Here is a 20,562-nt window from a genome sequence, read left to right as displayed (position 1 = left end):
CAGTAAAACCAAACTATTTTACCAAAATGAATTAACCTAAACAGGGGCGAATCCACAGGAAGACAATGGGGGACTCTAAAGCTTTTGTGGAACATTTGTTTTTCTCATTTATCCTTTAAAATTTGTCTTTGTTTTCTTAGAAAGTAACTTAATACATAGTTTTCAATTGTTTTTATGAATATTGTGTTGACTCCATAAAGAGGACTCCTACATTCCTTAATGAGGAGGTGGAGATTTGCTGTCCTGCCTTGACCTTGGTGCCTCCTTTGCCCCGCCCTCCCCAATCAGAAACGTTCAAGATCCATCACTGCTGAGGGATAACCCAAGATTGCAAATCTATAAAGCTATAGAGATTACCCTATTTTATCATATGCTGTCATTTTTAACATTCATTCATTCATTCATTCATTCTTTCATTCTTTCTTTCTTTCAAAGATATGTTGATTCTAAAAGTTCATTTCAAATAGTAAAAGTTCATATTCTGGTTGTTCTTATTATAAGAAAGAGGCTATTTATTTATTTATTTATTTATTTATTTATTTAGAGTTATTAGTGTGTTGAAACATAAGACGAATGTCATTTAAGGAGGTGCTGAAAAGCATCTCAAACCTAATTTCAGTGCGAAATAATTTTCCTTTATGTACATAATACTTAAAACTTTATGATTGTATAAACACATTTCTTGCACGAGTGGGAGCTGGTTCTTGTCTTTCTGGTAATCTGAGGATCCTTAAAATGGATCTTAACCCGCACTCTGAGAGAAGAGTGTGTGTTCGGATGACTAGATTGGTCAGTGGGATTTAAACGCCTTATTAAAGTCAATCTAACATCCCTACGGAGTGTGGATCCCGAGTGGGAAAGCCTCGTGTCCATGCGCGCGGGTGGAGTTCAAGCAGGAGACATATCCCACAACAAGCGGTGGAAAAACACAAGGTGCGAGTTTCAATCCACTGAGTTTGCTGGACAGCTTCTCCCAGGACCGGGACCGGGACCGGGACCAGAACACCGGGAAGAGCGTGTTTACACACGGAAACGCGCACGGCTCAGTGAAGCGATCCGAGATCAACTGGAACTGCTTGTTTGCTCAGGACGCGCGTAAAGGACAGACGCTGCATGCCCGGATCTCTCCTTTCCTCTTTTCTCCGTTTTTTTTTCAAAGAAAAGGAATAGAAACGATCACCAACGCCAAAACGGACGCGGTGAGTTTTAAAAACCGAGTAAGTACTCCGGAAGATCCACGAGCGCAGGGCAATTTAACCATTACGCATGGATTAGAGAGCGCAGAACAGATGGTAAACAGATCAATCGGTTTCTACTCACAAGAAGGGCTCGATAAAAGAAAATGCCACAGCTATATGAGCAAAGCACATTAAAGAGATGGAGCCGCTCTGCATGGAGTTCTGAAATACTGCGTAAAAGGGATGTAAGGTCAGTGACTGGCTGCTTTAGAGCCAAATGCTACTGATGTAGAAGAAGAAACAATCTGGACATGAATGGTGGTATGCTTAGATTTAAAGGTGGAAAATCCAGAAATAAAAGCTTAAATCTGGAAAAAAAACTTGTAACGAGTAAAAGCTGACTTACAGGAAAAACTTTAAACAACACTGGCAACACTTTTATCAATAATGACTTAAACTGGTGATTCAGTGCCTCATCACATCCTCTATTAAGGTTTCAGTGAAGATGATGGAAGTGTTTACCCCCAGCATGGCGCAGTTGTAGTTTATGCAGCTGAATTCATTAAACACATGAGTCCAATTTGTTCAGATGGAGACATGTGGAAAGCATGCTGTAATCGTGGTCCTTAGTAAGTAGTTTTATGTACCAATAATCTTAAAATTCTATATTTATACTGCAGCTTTCCATAATTCATCTGCAGTAGCTCAGAGAATGAAATCCATGCGATGTTTTAAAATGAGATGATTCGTTTTTGGCATTAGCTGGCGAGGAGAGGTAAGCAGCCAAGTCATTTGGTCCAGTTAAAGCTGGAGAGAAAAATATCTTCTGTCGTCTGTGCTCTATAGAGCTTTTCAGAAGCCCACACTGGTGTCTGTTTTCTGGGAGAGTGCTGCATTTTTTTGCTTTAAGTAGCTGACTGATGTGAGAGATATCAAGCAAAATGAAGAGAACACCACCGCACTTTGATGTAGAGCTTCTTTTAGCACACAGCGTCCCCTCCATCTGGTTGGGAAACTCACACACATATGGAGTTTCTTCTCTCGCTCTCACAACGAACCCCTTTTCTCTGCTGCCCTCTCTCACTTTTCTTTGCTGCACACACACACACACACACACACACACACACACACACACACACACACACACACACACACACACACACACACACACATGCTCAACAACAGCAGCACACAAACATTCACCTTGGCTCTCAGGGTTAGGCATTGAATCAGTGACTCTTCAACTTGAAAAAAAACCCTCTAATAATTTATGAAATATATTTTAGCTGAATTTGTAAATTCTTTATGCAGTGATATCGTTTTCTCCCCTATCTCACTCACGACAGAGCACATTTATAAAGAGGTCTTGTTTGCAGCTAATTACATAAAATTCATTTTTAATAATTCAACGATACGGGCGATTACCCTCTAAGTGTTTAAACTGGGCACCACTTGTTCATGCATGAGAATAACCTCAGATGTTCCTTTACGCGTGGGAAATTAAAAAACTCCATTATTTTTTTTTAAACACAGATTGCCCCCAATTGGCCTGAAGTCTCTCAGTTTCTTTTAATTCGTGGATTATTGAGCTAAAACTGGAGTCGTGTTACTTGCTGGGTCTTCCACCGGTCTCATTCATGGATAGGATGCTTATTGTTAAAATATATATTTATATTAAAGAAATATATTTAGATTTAATGAGACTCAGCATATGTGGTACTTCTGGAAAGTTTGGGGTCGCTTAAAATCCGTCTTTGTTACCCAAATGTAAACTCGTTTGGGTTGATTAGAATTATTAATTTATAATGTCTAAAGGAATATCTGCATGTTTATATATAAGGAACTGTCCTCAGCTCAATGCACCAATCTCCTGGTGTGTGTGTGTGTGTGTGTGTGTGTGTGTGTGTGTGTGTGTGTGTGTGTGTGTGTGTGTGTGTGTGTGTGTGTGTGTGTGTGTGTGTGCTCCATCAAGTCCCAATCTCAATACTCACACACCATTGAGCCCTTCAATTGTGTGATCCTATCCAGGGGTGCAAGTGGATGTTGTGGGGCTGTGTTGGTTGACGAGGCTCTGCAATATCGCGTGGACATTGGGGGCAGTTCCACTGGACTAGCAGACTGGGGTCCCTCCTATTTATAAAGAGGGACCGCAGAGTGTGTTCCAACTACAGAGGGATCACACTTCTGAGCCTCCCTGTGTCTGTTCAGGGTTTCTGGAGAGGATGGTTCGTAGAAGTGTCGAACCTCGGATTCAGGGGGAACAATGTGGTTTTCGTCCTGGCTGTGGAATACTGGACCAGCTTTACACCCTTAGGGGGGGTCCTGGAGGGTGCGTGGGAGTTTGCCAAAGCAGTCTACATCTGTTTTGTGGATTTGGAGAAGGCGACTGCATCCTCTGAGGGGCCCTGTGGGAGGTACCTCAGGAGTACGGGGTACCAGGCCCTTTGATTCGGTCTGTTGGGTCCCTATGTGACCTGTGTCAGAGCTTTGTCCGCATTGCCTGCAGTAAGTTGGGGTCGTACCCTCACCTATGGTCACAAGCTTTGGGTAATGACCAAAAGACCAAGATTGTGGATACAGGAGGCCAAATGGAGTTTTCTCCGCAGAGTGGATGGGCTTTCCCTTAGAGAAAGGGTGAGAAGCTCGGTCATCCAGGAGGAGCTCGGGGTAGAACCGCTGCACCTCCATTTCAAGAGGAGCCAGTTGAGTTGGCTCAGGCATCTGGTCAGGATGCCTCCTGAATGCCTCGCTGGTGAGGTTGTCCATCCAACTGGGAGGAGATCCAAGGGAAGACCCAGGACAAGCTGGAGGGACTATGTCTCTCGGCAGGCCAGGGAGCACCTTGGAATACCCCCGGATGAGCTGGCCCAAGCAGCTGGGGAGAGGGAACTTGAATAACCCTGATTTAAGGTCTCTCAGGCTGAAATTACAAGCAAAAAACTGTAATTTTCTTTGCTATGAAAGCAACGTTTGACAAAAATTCATAATCTCTAATTAATATCTTAATGTCCAATTTGCACCTCCTGTTAATTTGCCATATGTCCCATTCAAGCTAATTCAAAGAGCTCTTGTGGAAAATAAACAATCCTTATCTTTTAACGAATGAATAAATAAATAATCCCAAGCATTTGAGCAAAATTTGTGTCAGAGGCCCATTTACACAAAACACTGGAGGTTTACAAAAACAATCTATTGCACTTCTTTGCCACAGCCACAGAGCATCTAAACATGTCTGAATTGTTCCCAGTGGTGCTTTGCTGTTCATCCAACAGTTATCTAATCTGCACAGACTGGACCTGGTAACACACACACCACTTCCAGTGCAGCGGTCACATGAACAAACAGATGTACACTAATGTGACATTAGATCAGCTCTTCAGAGGAATCTCACAGACTGCCTTGTTGCATACATTTGTAAAGAAACCGTTGACATCCTTTGATGTTGCTGACAGTAGTGAGCAGCTGACTGACTAGTTTGGAGTGAATTTTCTGGATTTCAAAAATTAAAAATAAGCCTTTTATCCCCCAATTGACAACAACAAACACCTGAAATATTTATTTATTTAAGTTTACTACTTTTTACATGATGGGATGAGAGTAAATTGTAACTGCATTCGTGAATCAGCCTCAGTTTGATTTTGTTTTTATGAAATTCGAGAACTTTTAAAGCACCAGCTGGTGAAGGCTGAGACCCTTCCTGCTGGAACATCACCAGATTAACTGTATAATACAAATTTAACAGTAAAGATTTACAAAACAGCATTTGTATGAACATTTATACTCTCAATTTACCTCAATTTTGTCCAGATCCATTAGATTAGAGTATTTTCCTTTGGTGAAGAATGAATTCAGTGATGTTTATTTGTTGTTTTATTGTTGAAAAAACTGTTCTGAGCAGAGCCTTGAAAAAGCAACCTTTTTTAGGCAACTTGCTTGCATATTCACCACCAATGACTGGAAACGAAGATGGGAATTTTAGTTTAGACAGATACCAACAGAGTTTGAGTTTTGTTTTTTGGTAAATGGCCTGTGGTTGTATAGCGCTTTCTTAGGATGCTACAACCCCCCAAGTCGCTTCACAACACAATCAGTCATCCATACATTCACACACACATTCATACGCTGGTGATGGTCAGCTGTTATGTAGCCACAGCTGCCCTGGGGCGCACTGACAGAGGCAAGGCCTGCCATAGACTGGTGCCACTTGTCCCTCTGACCACCACCAGCAAGCAAGGCGGGTTAGGTGTTTTGCCCACGAACACAACAGCAGCATTCTCTGGTGAGAGCCAGGATTGAACCAGCAACCTTTCTGATTACTGGATGACCAGCTCCACCTCCTGACCTGCTGCTGCTATTTTCTCTACACAAATATGACACAGCTGAAAGCCTTGAAAGTGAAGTTACACGTATGTTCTAGAAGCTACCGCCTCTTTTGCTTCTCTGGAACGCGCATGTATATTTCTAGGATGATTGATCTGAAGCTGCTGCAGCAAGGCAATAGATAATGGCAGGGACCAGACTGAGTGGTTATAGATGCGTGCTAAACTAGCCAAATGTGTAAGAGTTGCATCTAAAGCATGGAGCATTGTTGCACTGAAGTAGCCATCTGTACCTAAGCGCAGTGAAGGATTCTGGGTATTCAGCCAGTGCAGATGGACCTGTCCTCAGAAAAGCTAACAGTGGAACCAAGAATGTCCAAATCACTTACACATTTCTTTACATTCTTTAAAATCTATTTATTTATTTTTAACAGAGTTACATTTTTGGAGAATATCTGCAGAATCACCGTTATTTGTTTTGAGGGAGCTTTTTATTTGTTGCTTGTGCATATTTACAATCAGCATTCCAGTTATGCGTATCTGATTGTTGGCTGATAAATCAACAAAAAGAATCAAGAAAATGTCATTTCAGAGCCCTTTTAACTCAATAAACTGATTGAGAATGATAGACTTTTGCATTTATGGTGTTAACGAGTGATGCTACAGTTAGCGCTCAGCTTTAACAGCTTTAACATGAGCCACGATGCAGACAAATCCATTCTTGTTTTAGCTTCAAATGTAAAAAAAACCATCAACAGCAATGTTATTTTAGCTGCAACAAATAAGAAGTCTATGCAGGGTTACTTTCTAAATTACAGCAAGTTTTAAGTCACATCTTTGCTGTGGAATGATCAAAAGGAGTAGAAATGGCAGCCCAAACAAAGGATTAACAAACAGTCACATGTAAAATCTTGAGTCACTTTACTCATGAATATAAATCCTGATCCTCCCAGTGAGATGGGAACAGCGTATTCCTTCACAGACAGCTTGAAGTGGATAGTCTGTGTAACGTCCACCGTGTTCACTAGGATCTGGGAATGCGTAGCAGGAATTTCGTGGCGGTGAAACCTGGAAATAACTTTCGTCTGCGTTGGACTGAAACCGAGGGAGCAAGAAGCAGATCTGTTACACGATTTATTATTTGTTATAACTGACCGTAAACCATGTTGTTCTAGCACGTCACCTTTGCAGGACGCTCTAGCAGACATAATGCAATAAATACATGATAAAAAAACACTTGAGGCAATTAAGAGTCGGTCTGTCTAACATTGTTTGTCCGGCTGTGTGTGCAGCATGTGATCAGGATGAAATCTGCTTCAGAGAGGAGCGGATTCAGACTTTATATGTAAAGACGAGTTTAAGAATTAAGCTACAAAAACCCGTCTTCCTGAGAATTCATCGACTCTTTGAAGTAAGAGAGGAAGCAATATTCACCACTAGAGTGCTGCCAATAATGATTAGGAGGTACAGGAAATGCAATAAGGCGAGCAGTTAAATCGTTCTTTTTAGAAAACAGCTGACACCAGAGACCCGACTCTTGATGAAAAAATGAAAAATAAATCCTCAACTCAGCTTTTGGCTCACTGGTTCCCAAAGTTTAAGTTGGGTTGTGAAAGTGTTTGATTCTCCAGAAAAAAACTGGACGTAAAAATGATCACTAATGCCATTTGGGGGTCCCATTTGTTAGAGCAGATGTAAGAAAAGAGATGAAAACAAGGAAATAGTATGACTGTTATTAGTCCTCATCACTCTAAAAATCAAACGTTGGATCAACTGGTTCCACTAAACCTTTTTGTTATGTTAAATGTAAACATGTAGGTGTAATATATATATATATATATATATATATATATATATATATATATATATATATATATATATATATATATATATATGACTATTTATATTTAAAGGCATGGAATTCTGAAAAATCGTTTTAATGGTTATTTCTGATTACAATCACTTTGAGCTTTTCGTGCAGGCCGAACATTAAAATAGTCTCCTGCACCTAGCCGCTGCATTGGATTCTGATAGAAAATAAACGGTGAAAATCTTTGATTTGAAAAGCCTGAAAGATCTACGTCACACAGTCACTGAACATACATGGAGCTCACCCATCTTGGCTCACAACGGGGAAGGCTGTTGTTGATTTGACGTTCAAGAATCAGCAGACAGCATCTTAACTAATAGAAGCTAACCGTTAGCATTAGCAACACCACCACACAGACAAACTCCTCCAGGCTTGTGTTATTGGTGGTCATAAAACATCCAAAGTATTCAAATCTAGGAAACATATCCAAATATCAGGAAATGAGACTCCAAATCCTGCCGTGTTGTGCCATCCTCTGGTGCAGCAGACTTGTCTGTGCTCACCCAAGCATTTCTGGGCTTTTCTTGCCCCAAGTACGACTTCCTACCAGAGACAACTACAAATGTATTGATTTAACGAGTGATCCCCACCTAGCATCTAGGTTTAGTGGAAGTAGCTGACATAACATAGTCAAGTAAATTCAGCATTTCAATTCTTAAAGAGTTTTATTCTTTTATCATTTTGTTATTTTACTAGATAAGAGTAAACTAGTTTATCATTTGTTGGTATTTTGGACATTCCTTTTCCTTTCCTATGTTGGTACTTTGCTAATGAAACTCTGTTTATTGGTGCATAAATTAAAATGTGCATATTTAGTATTGTCTGCATTTTTGGGAGAATTTTGCACGACAGACACACATTGTCCTGCATTATTCCAGGAAGAAGGCTTTAGAGCTGCAATAAAACACAATCAAAATCCCACCTAAGAAAAGTTGCAATGCAGAAAATGTTACTAAAATTTAACCAACAATCTTGAACATTCTGTGAATTATGCTAACCCAGCTCCTATCACTTAAATGCTTAACGGTGCACGTGCAGCTGCACAAATCCAACTATAAATGACTTAAATTCAGCAGAATGAACGGTGAAATAATATGCACTCTTTCTGCTTTGTTATTCTATAGAAATTTCCAATTTCCTTGGGCTCTGGAAATATGCAGACATTCCTGCAGGGATTTGTGTGTGTTGGCGGGAAGAGATAGTAACAACTGTAAGTCAAAGGAACAGGATTTAAAAAAAACACTCCTCACTGGGTTTTCTGTCTTTAGGCTTTTTTTCATGCCAAGTTTATTAGTCTGAGAGAATTTAATTGAACACCATTCGGTTTCAATCTTTAGTCTTTAATAGATGTGTTACTTTTTAAAATAATGTGCACGTCTGCAAGTGACATGAAATATAAATGATTTTCAGTTGAGTTTAAGATGTTTAGATTGAAATTTGGTTTTTTTAGTTTCTGCAAATGTAGCTGCAGGTTGTGGAGAGTTTAGTCATGCAGAGTTGAGGTGCTGCAGCACTCTTAGAAAGTCATTTCAATATAAGGGCTTTCATTAGGGTGAAAAGTTATTTAAAAATGCAATTTTTGACCAAAAATTTGAGATTGATGGAAAAAAAATTGGTTTCAGCTTCTAATGTTTCTGTGGTGTTATGGAAATGTAATTTAAATGATCAAAACTCAATCTGTGTATCCTAAACAGTTTTATTGGGTTCAGAAACGTTTCGATTGGACCATCCTAAAGCAGAAAAGAACATGTTATTAAAAAAATCCTTTTTGTTTCTTTCTACTTTTCATTTTACTCCAACAAACATCTTTACATAGCTTCTCCTTTCATTAAAGACTAAACAGCTTCCTTTTCTTCTTGTTATTTATTTTCCTGATGTCACTTTGGAACGTAGAGGTGTTGGGTGTCTTTCTCTTCCTGCCAAACTTCTGCGCGAGGCAGACCAACACATTCTCACACCCAAGGCGTCAAAATATTACACGTGTGACCAAGCCTCAATATAAGACAATTCGGGACGCCACAGCGCGTCAGGAGACGATGATCAGGGACACGCTGGGTCACGTGGCTCCTCTGGCGTCACTGTTTGACGCGCGCGGTCACACGGACATTATTCAACTATTTAACCTTCCCCTCACCCCAATCCTAACCTTATGGTCCATAAACTGTGACCTTAAGGTTAGGATTGGGGTGAGGGGAAGGTTAAGCAGTTCACAAGTAGTTCTAATGTCTGTCTCAACACAGGCGTCGTCTCCTGACGCTCTGGGACGCTGCATCAGCTGTTTGTCCCTGATCCTCGTCTCCTGACGCGCTGGGGCGTCCCGAATCGTCATATATTGAGGCTTGGTCACACACGTCATATTTTGGCGCCTTGGGTGTGAGAATGTGTTGGGCAGACTTGTTCTATTTGTAGCAACGACCGGAGAGACCTGAACCCTGAAAGGGACACAAAAGGTTCCCGTCTCACTAAGTGAATCAGTGTTAAGGTCACAAATCACTTCAGCTGTTTCAGAGGACAAACTGTGCAGCTCATTCTTGTTGCTTTCACATTTTTACTCATGTTTTTTGGGGCTTGTTGTGGTTTAATCTGAACGTGCATCTAATTTTCATACAATTCAGTTACATAGCATTTATTTGCTGTCAGTAATTTAGTTAACAGATCATTTTATTTCCTTATCAATGCTCAATCACTCTTATACCCCCTGATGTTCATTGTTTATGGACAAATCTTTAGCCTAATAGAATAATTTCTTCCTTTTCTCTGTTTAGTTCTGTCCTACTGAGGTTGTTTGAGATGATCTTTGTTTAATTCAGTCTCTTTAAAAGAAGTTCTGGTAGTCTGTGTGTATATCAGATGGATCCAAGTCAACTCAGCTGGCAACAACAGCGTTGACACCCCGCGACTGGGAAAGGGTTAGGGTTTGTTGGAAGTGAATCTCGCCTGGATTTGGGATTTGGGGTTTTAAAGCTTCAAAGAGTACATAAAAAATAAGCTAAGTGTGAACTTTTTGTGTCTTGAAATTGAAAATATAAAGAATTCAGGAATAATTATTACCACAATAGGTGAAACTCCAAAGGGTAGGATTTATTTATGTAAATATGCACATTTACGTAAAAGGATAGTAGAGAACTTCTGAAGAGCGTTTCTGTGAAGTTGCAAATGAGGTAATTTGGCCACAGGGGCGGTGGGGTCTGAGTGACGTTTCATTAACCCTGTACATTTGAGCACATGCTGACTCAAGAATTAATGTAAAATATAATAAAGTAGCATAATATCCCTTTAACTGAATGTGTTGGATGCTCTTTAGATACTTGTATGACACCAATATCAAATTACTTTTTTGTTAGTGCTGAATTCTGTGGTTATTTACAGAAAAAGTGCTCAAGGTAAGTCTTAGGTTGTATGTGCATGTGTGAGCACGAGGGAGGGAGTGTGTGACTGTGTCTGTGTTTGGCTGTATATGTCAGGTGGGGTATTGAACTGCTCCCCTCTCCTTGGACTTCTTGTGGTACTACACATCTATGCCTCCCTGACACATTTGGTGTGGCGTGTGGTGCCTTGGTCTGCCTGAGTGTTTGCGGCTCCTGGGTCAGGGGGTTTAAGATTTTTGGAGTCTGCCTGATCGATCCCGGTGGCTACCTGGTGGGATCTGAGTCCCTGGGTCCCGGGTCGCTGGGTTATGGGCTCATCCAGCTTGGGGGTGGGAGGCTGTGGGCGGGCCTGTGGGCTTGCCGCTGATATCTCCTGGGACTCTGCCAGCTGCTGGTTGTGACCCCCCGGGGCAATCCTCTGCGCCTCACAAGAGGGGCAGGGGCATTTCTGGTTACAGTCTCCCTGGGGTCCCTATGCTCTGGGGCAGCTCCTGGATCTCTGAGACTTGGAGCTCCCTCCATCTTCTACACATCTTTGGGGGGCAGATCTGTGGCCCCTCACACTCTCTATTGGACACTCCTTTAGAGAAACATTACACAAGCGCGTGTACATACACAGGTACTCACATGGTGCTCTCATAAGTATGGACTTGTGCATTTCAACACATGTCTTAAGGCTGTGGTCAGCACTAAATGCACTGTGATTTATTATCGTGTGATTGTTCAGTAAAGAAACGTTGATTTTATATTTCTTCATCAGGTTGATGCAGTGATAGCTTGCTCTTGTTGTATTGTTGTGTGTCCCCCCTTTTTTTTTTGGTTTCAACTGCCTCCGCATTAGTGATGTGACGTTCACAAACGAATCAAATCTTTTGAACAGGTTTTCAAATTGATCCCACAGTGGGGAAATGCACTTGTTACAGCAGCACCAATACTTAAGACAACAACTTGAACAAAAATAATAACAAAGGTACATGTGTGCATACTTTAGAGAGCTTTTCATCTTGTCTTCCGGTAATGACCTCCCCTTTCCCGGAAGTCGGGAAAGCGCAGCCGCTCAACCCCCACCCACTGCTGTGATGGACATTGGCGGAATGCTACCCACCCTCCACAAGCCCCCACGGACACAGGAGGAACACTGTTCCCAACACCCACCCCATTCCTCCACCCCCACGCTCTCCCGACTTCGCTTTGTTCAAAGAAGTCAGTCTTTTGAACGGTTCTTTGAGGTAAACGGCCGAATAACGAATGGCTCCCTTGAAAGAGACATCACTACCCCGCATGTAATTGAACAGTGCTAGGACCAATCGGAGCAATGGAAAACATGAAGTAATCACCAATAGCTATCAGTCCATGGAGCAGTCCACTATACACTGTTGAAGAAGAAGCAATATATCTTTTTTATTAAATAAACCTCTGCTCACATCTCTTAGAAAAGCTCAAGTCTAATAAGTCCAAAGTTGATGCCAAAATCGTTTCAAATGACCGATGTTCCTGAGCAGATGCCATCTTTGCAGCTCTGGAGCTGAGCCTGCCTGACAAACGTGGATGGATATTGGCAAAACACAAAACTGTTGGAAACATCTTTGGGTACTGCAATGATAGGTCCAGATTTCTAGGCTACAATGTCAGACTTACAACATATTAAACAAAAGGAGTTCACTGTGGGAGTCCTGGCAATTTTCTGGGAGACTGGAGGGAGACGGCAAAACCATGGCTTGGTCCTCTCAGCTGTTGACATCACTAATCAGCGTCAAACAGTATCTACAGACATTATTACAGCAGTAGCTCAGGAGGTATAGCGAGTTGTCCAGTAATCGGAAGGTTGCAGGTTTGATCCTGCCTCTGACCAGAGAATGCTGCTGTTGTGTCCTTGGGCAAGACACTTAACTCACCTTGCCTGCTGATGGTGGTCGGAGGGACCGGTGGCGCCAGTATTCGGCAGGCCTCATCTCTGTCAGTGTGCCCCAGGGCAGCTGTGGCTACATTGTAGCTCATCCCCACCAACGTGTGAATGGATGAATGGCTAATTGTGATGTGCAGCACCTTGGGGGGGTTGTAGAACCCTAAGAAAGTGTTATACACATACAGGCCATCTACCATATTATCATTAAAAGATCAAAGTTTTAGTTTGTCAAAGTACGCCATGATTGAGTTAACCACAAGTCCAGCTCAGGGGCTCTAACTGGCCAATCCGAAGCCACCCCAGTTCAGGCACCCGGACAGCTCATGAAATGGTGTGGAAGGTGGTCCTGTCGAGCTAGCCCAGTGAAATGAAGACACGTGTATACAATGAAGGTCCACTAAGATTCTGATAGTGGAAACAGGCCTGAATTGGTCTAACTTCTTTGTTGAGACAGATGGTCCATCCACCTCCCAAATTATCTTAGTTTTATAACCTTAAAACACTTGCCTTCACTTAACACTTCCTCTCCTTAACATCTCACCTCCATTTTTATTTCTTTACCCTTCATCTCTAAGTAAACTGCAGTCAGGCTGTTCATAAAATTAGAGCGTTGTCCAAAGAATGGGCCCCTCCAGATGAACGTTGTTATCGTAGATCATGACAATGTGGCAATTAAAATGACATCAGAGGTCACTTCTGAATTTATACCTACTGCTATTTCTTACTTTCACAGCAGCAGCTGCCCAAGCCATTAGCGGTCAATACTTCAAGATTGACTACTTGCTGAAAGATGCCTGTGTTTCCATTACTTAAAGGCAGTTGAGGGAGCTGGGTGTCTCAAATTATCTGAGAGTCTGTAATTTGCTGACTGAAAGCTTGTAAAGGCAAAACATCGGCGGAATGGAAAACACAGCACTTAGAACAAACAGAAGTTTTGAGCTCAGTGTGCAATTTTCTTTGCTTTGCTTTTTACAACCGTATCCTGTGTTTTGGAGGAAGCATGTAATGATGTTCTTTGTTAAGTTTTGTTGTCTTGTTCAGGTTTTACGGTTATAAAGAAATCTGTTGAGTTACAGAATTGTCAAATGCAACAGCTGCATTGCATTTTAAATGGTTGACCCAGCGGCACTTCACCGTCTTCATGCATCATGTTGCATAATTCTTCAAATACATTAAAACCCGATGCTATGTTCTAAAACAGGCATGAATGGTATTCTAATTGTTCTTAACCAACCTGACCATCACACTCGGTTATTGTCTCTCCAAACACAGTTTTATGAAGCATATTATTGAGCCTGTAATTTTGTCCTCCACGATTTTTTCCAAGAGGCCATATTTTGCACCAAATCCTCTTCTTATCAGTTTCTTTTCATCTTATTTATAAAGAGCTTTGCCCACAAATTTAAATCCTCTCTCTTTTGCATTTCAGCATTGCATAAAAAGTTGCTTGCTTTTCTCCCAACAGACCTTTGCTGAAACATAAGAAAATAATGGCAACAAATAAAGCCATGCATGAAATAAATTGAATGCAGTTTTATTCCCATTCCAGTGCAAAATGTGTTGGCAATTGAAAGAACACTGTGAACCTTATTTGTGGATCTGTCATGTACAGAAGGTGTTTCAGCTCTCTTTGAAAGATTCAAGTCTGCTAATGTTCATCAATAGTTTCTCACTGTTTTGTGGAAGTACACGGCCCTAATTAACACAAACCATGATAAGAATTACACTATCTATACAAGGTGTGCTACAATCTAAAGCTAATCTACAGCTGAACATGTGTTTTGTAGCTGCAGAAAGCTTTCCCTCTTCTGTAGTTTGTTTTAGCACAATCCCTTTTAATTACCTTACCTCCTCTTCCAAAGGTAGCATGAAGTTTAAATAAGGAAATCAACTCAATGCAGGCCCAGTTAGCATTCAAGCTAATTCCGTATTAGCCTACAGTAAATGTAACAATTATCTGTTTCTCTTATTTAAAAAATAGTTACACATCTCTATAATGCAGTAATTTTTTTTAGTATTTACAGTACCTGTTCTAAAGAAATTTTGCCAACTCTTATATCATTTTTGAGCCCTTGTAGCTAACAAAGCTTGTTCCAGGTCTTAAAAGCGTCTTCGGCGTAAAGTCTACTAACGTCTCACGCAGAGTTTTCCAGAAGGTTTAAAATCATTTTCTTTTTTCTTTGAGAAGTAGATGCAGTCGAGGAATCAGTAATTGCTGATTTGGGCCCAGTCCCAATACCTGCACGATCACCCTTTCGGCCTTCAATAGCATGTTCCTGGCCAGGGGTACGAGTACATAGGGTGTCTTGATTCCCAAGTGCAGAAGGTGACCACGGCCCTTTTGCACCCTTCCACACTTGGCCCAAGTCCACGTCGATGCAGACTTTGGGCAAGGGTATTGTCCACAACCCATTGCTGTGTGGAGATTTTGAGAAGAAGGCAGATCAATCACTTAAGTGCCTTTTCTTAAAATATGTATTTAGAAATGAAATTAGTTTATTTTAAGATAATCTGTGATAATTTTTCATGCTCTGGATGTTTAAGACTAAGATTTAATGTGGACAGCAGTGAATTTAGATGCAGTCAAATAATTGATTGAAAGGATGTTTTAAAAAGCACAAATAGAGACCACCATCACGGCATCGCGGCATGCGTCGCAGTCAATGACGCAATGATCCTTGTCCCGATTGGGACACATCAAGACTTACCGTGCACCTCCTCTTAGTGCATGTTACAGATGGAGTAGGGTGCAGTGCAAGTATTGGGATCAGGCCTTAGTTGCTTCATTGCAAATTTCCAGCTTCTTCTTCGTTGGTGTGCCAAGCTGAGTGGGGCACATTCTCATTGATTGACAGCTCCTTCTCGTGGATACACAGCTCTATTGGTCAACGCATTAGGCTCATGTAAATGATTAGTTTTGCTGTACAGGCCTCAGACCAGAGGAGTGATTCAGGACCAATATAAGTCTAAAAGATGACCTATCACAGAACAGGGTCTGATATACAATTAAAGTTAATTAAAAAATGTTAAACTACACATTCCAGCTTTGAGTCTGTATCCTGGAACTTTTCTAAATTAGATTGAGGTCCAACTTTATTCTTTTTCACCTTCGTTGTATCATCCTTTCCTGAAAACTACAGAAAACTTGCTCGATTCTTTGATTTTATACTCAGTTCTCCTGTCAAACATCATGGATGTCTCGTTGCTTCCAAACATCTGGTGACTCACTGGCTCTCTGCGTTTATGACTCATAACCAAACAAATCACGAAGAAAGGATTTGTTTGTTTTCATCCTTCGGTATTCTGCCCCACACACTCACTCACACACACACACACACACACACACACACACACACACACACACACACACACACACACACACACACACACACACACACACACACACACACACACACACACACACACACACACACACACACACACACACCTGTAATTGTAATGTGACTAGAGGTAGGCATGAGAAAGCAAGCTCATTTTGAGCAACAGCTTAATTCTGTGTAAGCTCCTTTTCTCTGCATGTCTCTAGACCAGTGGTTCCCAAACTTATTTAGCCGTGCACCCCCTTCTATGTCCCGACCATGTCGGCGCACCCCCCAGCCCCCACATCAGGGCATGGCTATATCTATATCTGTATATATCTATATCTATATCTATATCTATATCTATCTATCTATCTATCTATCTATCTATCTATCTATCTATCTATCTATCTATCTATCTATCTATCTATCTATCTATCTATCTATCTATCTATCTATCTATCTATCTATCTATCTATCTATCTATCTATCATCTATCTATCTATCTATTATCTATCTATCTATCTATCTATCTATCTATCTATCTATCTATCTATCTATCTATCTATCTATCTATATATATATATATATATATATATATCAGACGTCAAGCTAAACAGACAGAGTTAAAAAAAATATGATCGACCTTTTTCCCCATCACTTTCATTTTTTAAATAGTAATTAAAAAACATTCGATATCATTACAATTTCCTTTGATTTAATTTTAAATAAATATTTAGAGTGCCCAGGTAGCACATGAAAAATGCAATTTAACAGTATTCTTAAAGTAGGAACGTTTATCCTGTGCGGCCAGAGCGCTCTCCTTCCTTCTGCTCTGCGTAAACCTGATCTGATCACCTAATTGTGCGTAATCAAATGTCTATAGGGGAAAATATGGAAAAGATGTAGCCATGAGGTTCACTTTTGCCTCAGACCGACTTATTGCTGTTTTATGGTGTGGCTGAATCTGCGATCCGCTGTCACGTGAACTGGAATAACAAATGCTGCAGGTTCGGAGTCACTGGCTGGAGCGGACCCGACTTTAATACGTCATCCCAAAATAGAAGCTAATATCTTAATTTGACCTGGAATGAAAAATGTTGTTATAAAACCTCTTAAAAGTTTTTATCACGGAGGAGGCAGCGCTCATTTTTGCCTTCAGTCTGACGGCGCGCCGGAGTTTGCGCAGCGTGCGCGCTTATTGAATCTGTGTGTGTGTGTGTGTGTGTGTGTGTGTGTGTGTGTGTGTGTGTGTGTGCGGCACAGCTCCATGAGCCGCTCCAGTCACCGCGTCTCGTTATTGGCGCTATTTAAACCAATGTTGTAAAATGACTTCTGCCCAGCCCAGATGTGCTCACTTGTGCACTCGTGAGCCGTGGTTCCGCTGGAACGCGTCTGACCTCTGACAGACACACTCTGAACTTCAGATCTTCAGCGCGCTGTTAATAGCCTGAATGGGAATCATTTCTTGATTTATTTTGTAACATCCACAATGTTCTGTGTGTGAGGTTTACAATGTCAGAACACCTGCCTGAGACAGGGTGTTAATTACAATCTGCCAGAATGACTCGCCACCTTCAGATTCCTCCAACACCGTTAAAAATGATCAAATATGGAACATATCGGCGCGCGCAGGCCAGAGTGCTGAAGCTCGGCGCATTGTTATTATGAAGCTAGGGCACATGTGGAGGACACACACACGCAAAAATATACTTGTTTTCAATTACATTTATTGGGCCCACTTACTTTTTCTTTGGCCCACCCACAAATGAGTTTCTGGCTACGCTAATGGTGACATATGACAGACTTCTCTGAGCTCCGCAGCCATTACACTTTTCACCTCGCAGACCCCCTAGCGGCACCCCTGGGGGTGCGCGCACCACACTTTGGGGATCCCTGCTCTAGACTATCTGGTGTTGTCAACATTTAAAATTTAGAAAACTTGAATACGTGTTTATTTTGTTTAGAGCAAAATTAGTCATCTAAATGTGATTTAAATGTTTTTGCTGATAACAGGTTCATTTAACAAATCTAACTCACTTAGCATTTGCTGTTAGAAAGTAAACTATTTAATACTTACAATATATGCTCAACTATTAATAAGTTTAATACATAATATGTCCGCTGGCTTTACTGAATCTTAAATTCCTGCAACTTATGAAAGAAAGAAAAGGTAAAATTATGGTTTTAGGAATATATTGGGTTATAACATGCCTCAAACTCCAAAATGGATGACCTCAAAATGTGCAGACTAAATGGTTTATCCTGTCTCTTGACCTTAAAATCATTGAAGTCTGTGTATAGAACCTCAAAAGGGCAGAAAATGCAAGAAGGTGCAAAAATATGAAGCTTTTTGCAAGCAAGAAATGCTGAAAAATATATACAAGATGCAAATAGGGAAGTAGCCCCGCCTGAAATATTTAAGAGTGGTTTAATATTTAAATTTTGAGGCATTTAAAAAGGTCATTCTTATGTATTACAGCACCATGCATGTGCCAATCAATGGTTATAAACAAGTAAAATGTGTTTATGACAGTAAAATATTAGTAGAATATTTGGAAACTATGACAAAACATCCTGCTCACAGGCAGACTCGTTTTCAAATCTAATTATGGAAAACAAGCAAACATTCTGGGACTTTAACACACTTCGAGGGGAAAAACGAAAACCCAAACACATGTTTGAACATTGTTCATGCAAAACATCACGTATTTTTGAGTTGTGTTCAAAAGAAAAGAGACGTTTGTCCGCATTTTTGGCTATTTGGAGTTGAATGATTGAAATAAATCACCAGATGACTCATCCTGCAGGCTTGCATATAGAAGCTGGACTCAATTTCAGTAAAACGTTACAGAATGATGAAGTTCTGCAGATAAGTCATATATTTTACCTCGTGTTAAATTTTCTGATGCTTTATTTAGCCTTCATTTGTACACATTGGTGAATGTTTCACCTCTTAATGATTTCAGTGTTTTGACTTTATTTTGCAACAATCTTCAGTGCAGGAAAATGTAGTTTAAACATTATTGAGGTGATGTTTTGATCTATTTTAACATTCAGTTCATATTTTCTTAAAGTGTATGAATGTGTGTTTTTGCATGTGTGTGTTCATTCATATAAATGATTGATGCACATGTACAGAAAAAAGATATCCGTATACAAACTTTTATCTTGGGAGTTTTCTTGTGAATTTGTGCTAAAATTGCAAGTTGTTTTTCTTTTTAGTTTTATAATATTTAGAGAGAAAATCCAGATGATACAATCTGGGTTTCAATTATTTTTACCTTATCTTTTGCTTTTTGGTTTAAATGTTTCTTATCACCAGATTCTGTTTTGTCCTGTTTCTTATTTCCTCTCAAAACTTTTATGTGACTGATGTTCTCACAGTCAGCTAATGAAGGGAATATTCTGCAACTAAGATTGACACCTAGCCTTTTAATTCACTCTTAGAATAAGAGTAAATGTGGAAAATGCAAAAAGGAGGAAGAGTGTTTTTCTCTTACTGTCAGCTTTCTTTGCTGTGAGAGGCTTTTATGCTTTCTTGGAGGATGTTTGGGGACAAAATCAAGAGACAACGACAAAAGCTGTATTTAATCCCATTTTAACAAGCTGCAATCTCTTTCCAAGTGGTGGACTTTCATTAACAGAAACAACCAAAATGTAAATGATCCTGCTAAGAAGCTAAACTTTCCCATTTTCTACAGTTTGGTCCGTTTCCATCAGCTTACAGAAGAGTTGAAATTATCCTTCTCAGCCTTTGTAATGAGTCCAGAGGTTTGAACTTAATACGTTAGCACGGGTTAATTTCTCTCCCTTTAACGCTCACTACAGTTCTATTTTTTAGAACTGGGTTTATTCCTATCAATTCTCAGAAGCCATTAGAACTAGTACTGAGTCTTTAAATGTCAATACCTGTTGGAAATGGGTTTGTTGTGTGTTTATTGGGGGTGGCCCAGACACAGCATGGTCTGCACATGTGATTTTACATGTGTAACCCTGGTTAACATAGCTCCCAATAAATAAAAGCCTGTTAATAGAAACAGTCAAAAGAAATATATTACAGGTGACAAATAGTCAATAAATAGATCATGAGTGGGTAAAATGACTCATTGAAGACGTCAGCAGTTTTATATTTCATGATGTAGTATTTTATTTGTGTTTAAAAACATGTTAAAAGGTTAAGAACTTGCAAGTTCATGGGTTTTTATGTTAATTCAGGAAAAAAAAATCTGTTCAGACTCTTATTTTGAAGGGCACGTTGTAGCGTGACTCATGATCCGCTACAGCCAACCGGGTAGTTCCTTCACTTTGGCGCTGCGGAGGAAGAGATGCAGACACTCCCTGCGGAGCTGCTGCGTAAATAAGACAAAAGTATATGAAATACCAACCTAGAAGTCCACATAAAGCCATTTAGAGACTCTGGAGAAGGTATTTTTGTTTCCTGACCTGCTGTGCCTTGGTGACGTTGTGAACATAACTGAACGGGACTTGGTGACTTCAGAAAATGTATTTTATTTCATGAAAGAAATGTTTTGTTGTATTATATTGCTAATTTCATGTAAATGGAAAGCCAAGGTAGCAGATTTATGTTGTTTTATGTT

The 20,562-nt window shown here is 40.3% G+C and overlaps 1 protein-coding gene across 4 annotated transcripts in view; it reads left to right on the top strand.

Annotated features, from left to right (window-relative positions):
• The window catches only part of htr1d (5-hydroxytryptamine (serotonin) receptor 1D, G protein-coupled), a 43,093-nt gene that overhangs the window by 8,799 nt on the left and 13,732 nt on the right, over positions 1 to 20,562 (top strand). The window contains exon 1 of one of the 4 annotated variants that reach the window (XM_015969913.3): positions 425 to 1,199. The exons of 1 other annotated variant lie outside the window; for it this stretch is intronic. The gene's annotated coding sequence lies outside the window, so the exon portion shown is untranslated. Of the gene's footprint in view, positions 1 to 424; positions 1,429 to 20,562 lie in introns of those variants that run through there. 2 more of the 4 variants (XM_054741646.2, XM_054741645.2) reach the window with 2 other exon arrangements.

The sequence above is a fragment of the Nothobranchius furzeri genome, chromosome 18 (genome assembly GCF_043380555.1).
Source record: "Nothobranchius furzeri strain GRZ-AD chromosome 18, NfurGRZ-RIMD1, whole genome shotgun sequence".
Classification (NCBI taxonomy): Eukaryota; Metazoa; Chordata; class Actinopteri; order Cyprinodontiformes; family Nothobranchiidae; genus Nothobranchius; species Nothobranchius furzeri.
Note: the sequence above shows the minus strand (reverse complement) of the source record. Positions and strands in the feature narration are given on the sequence as shown.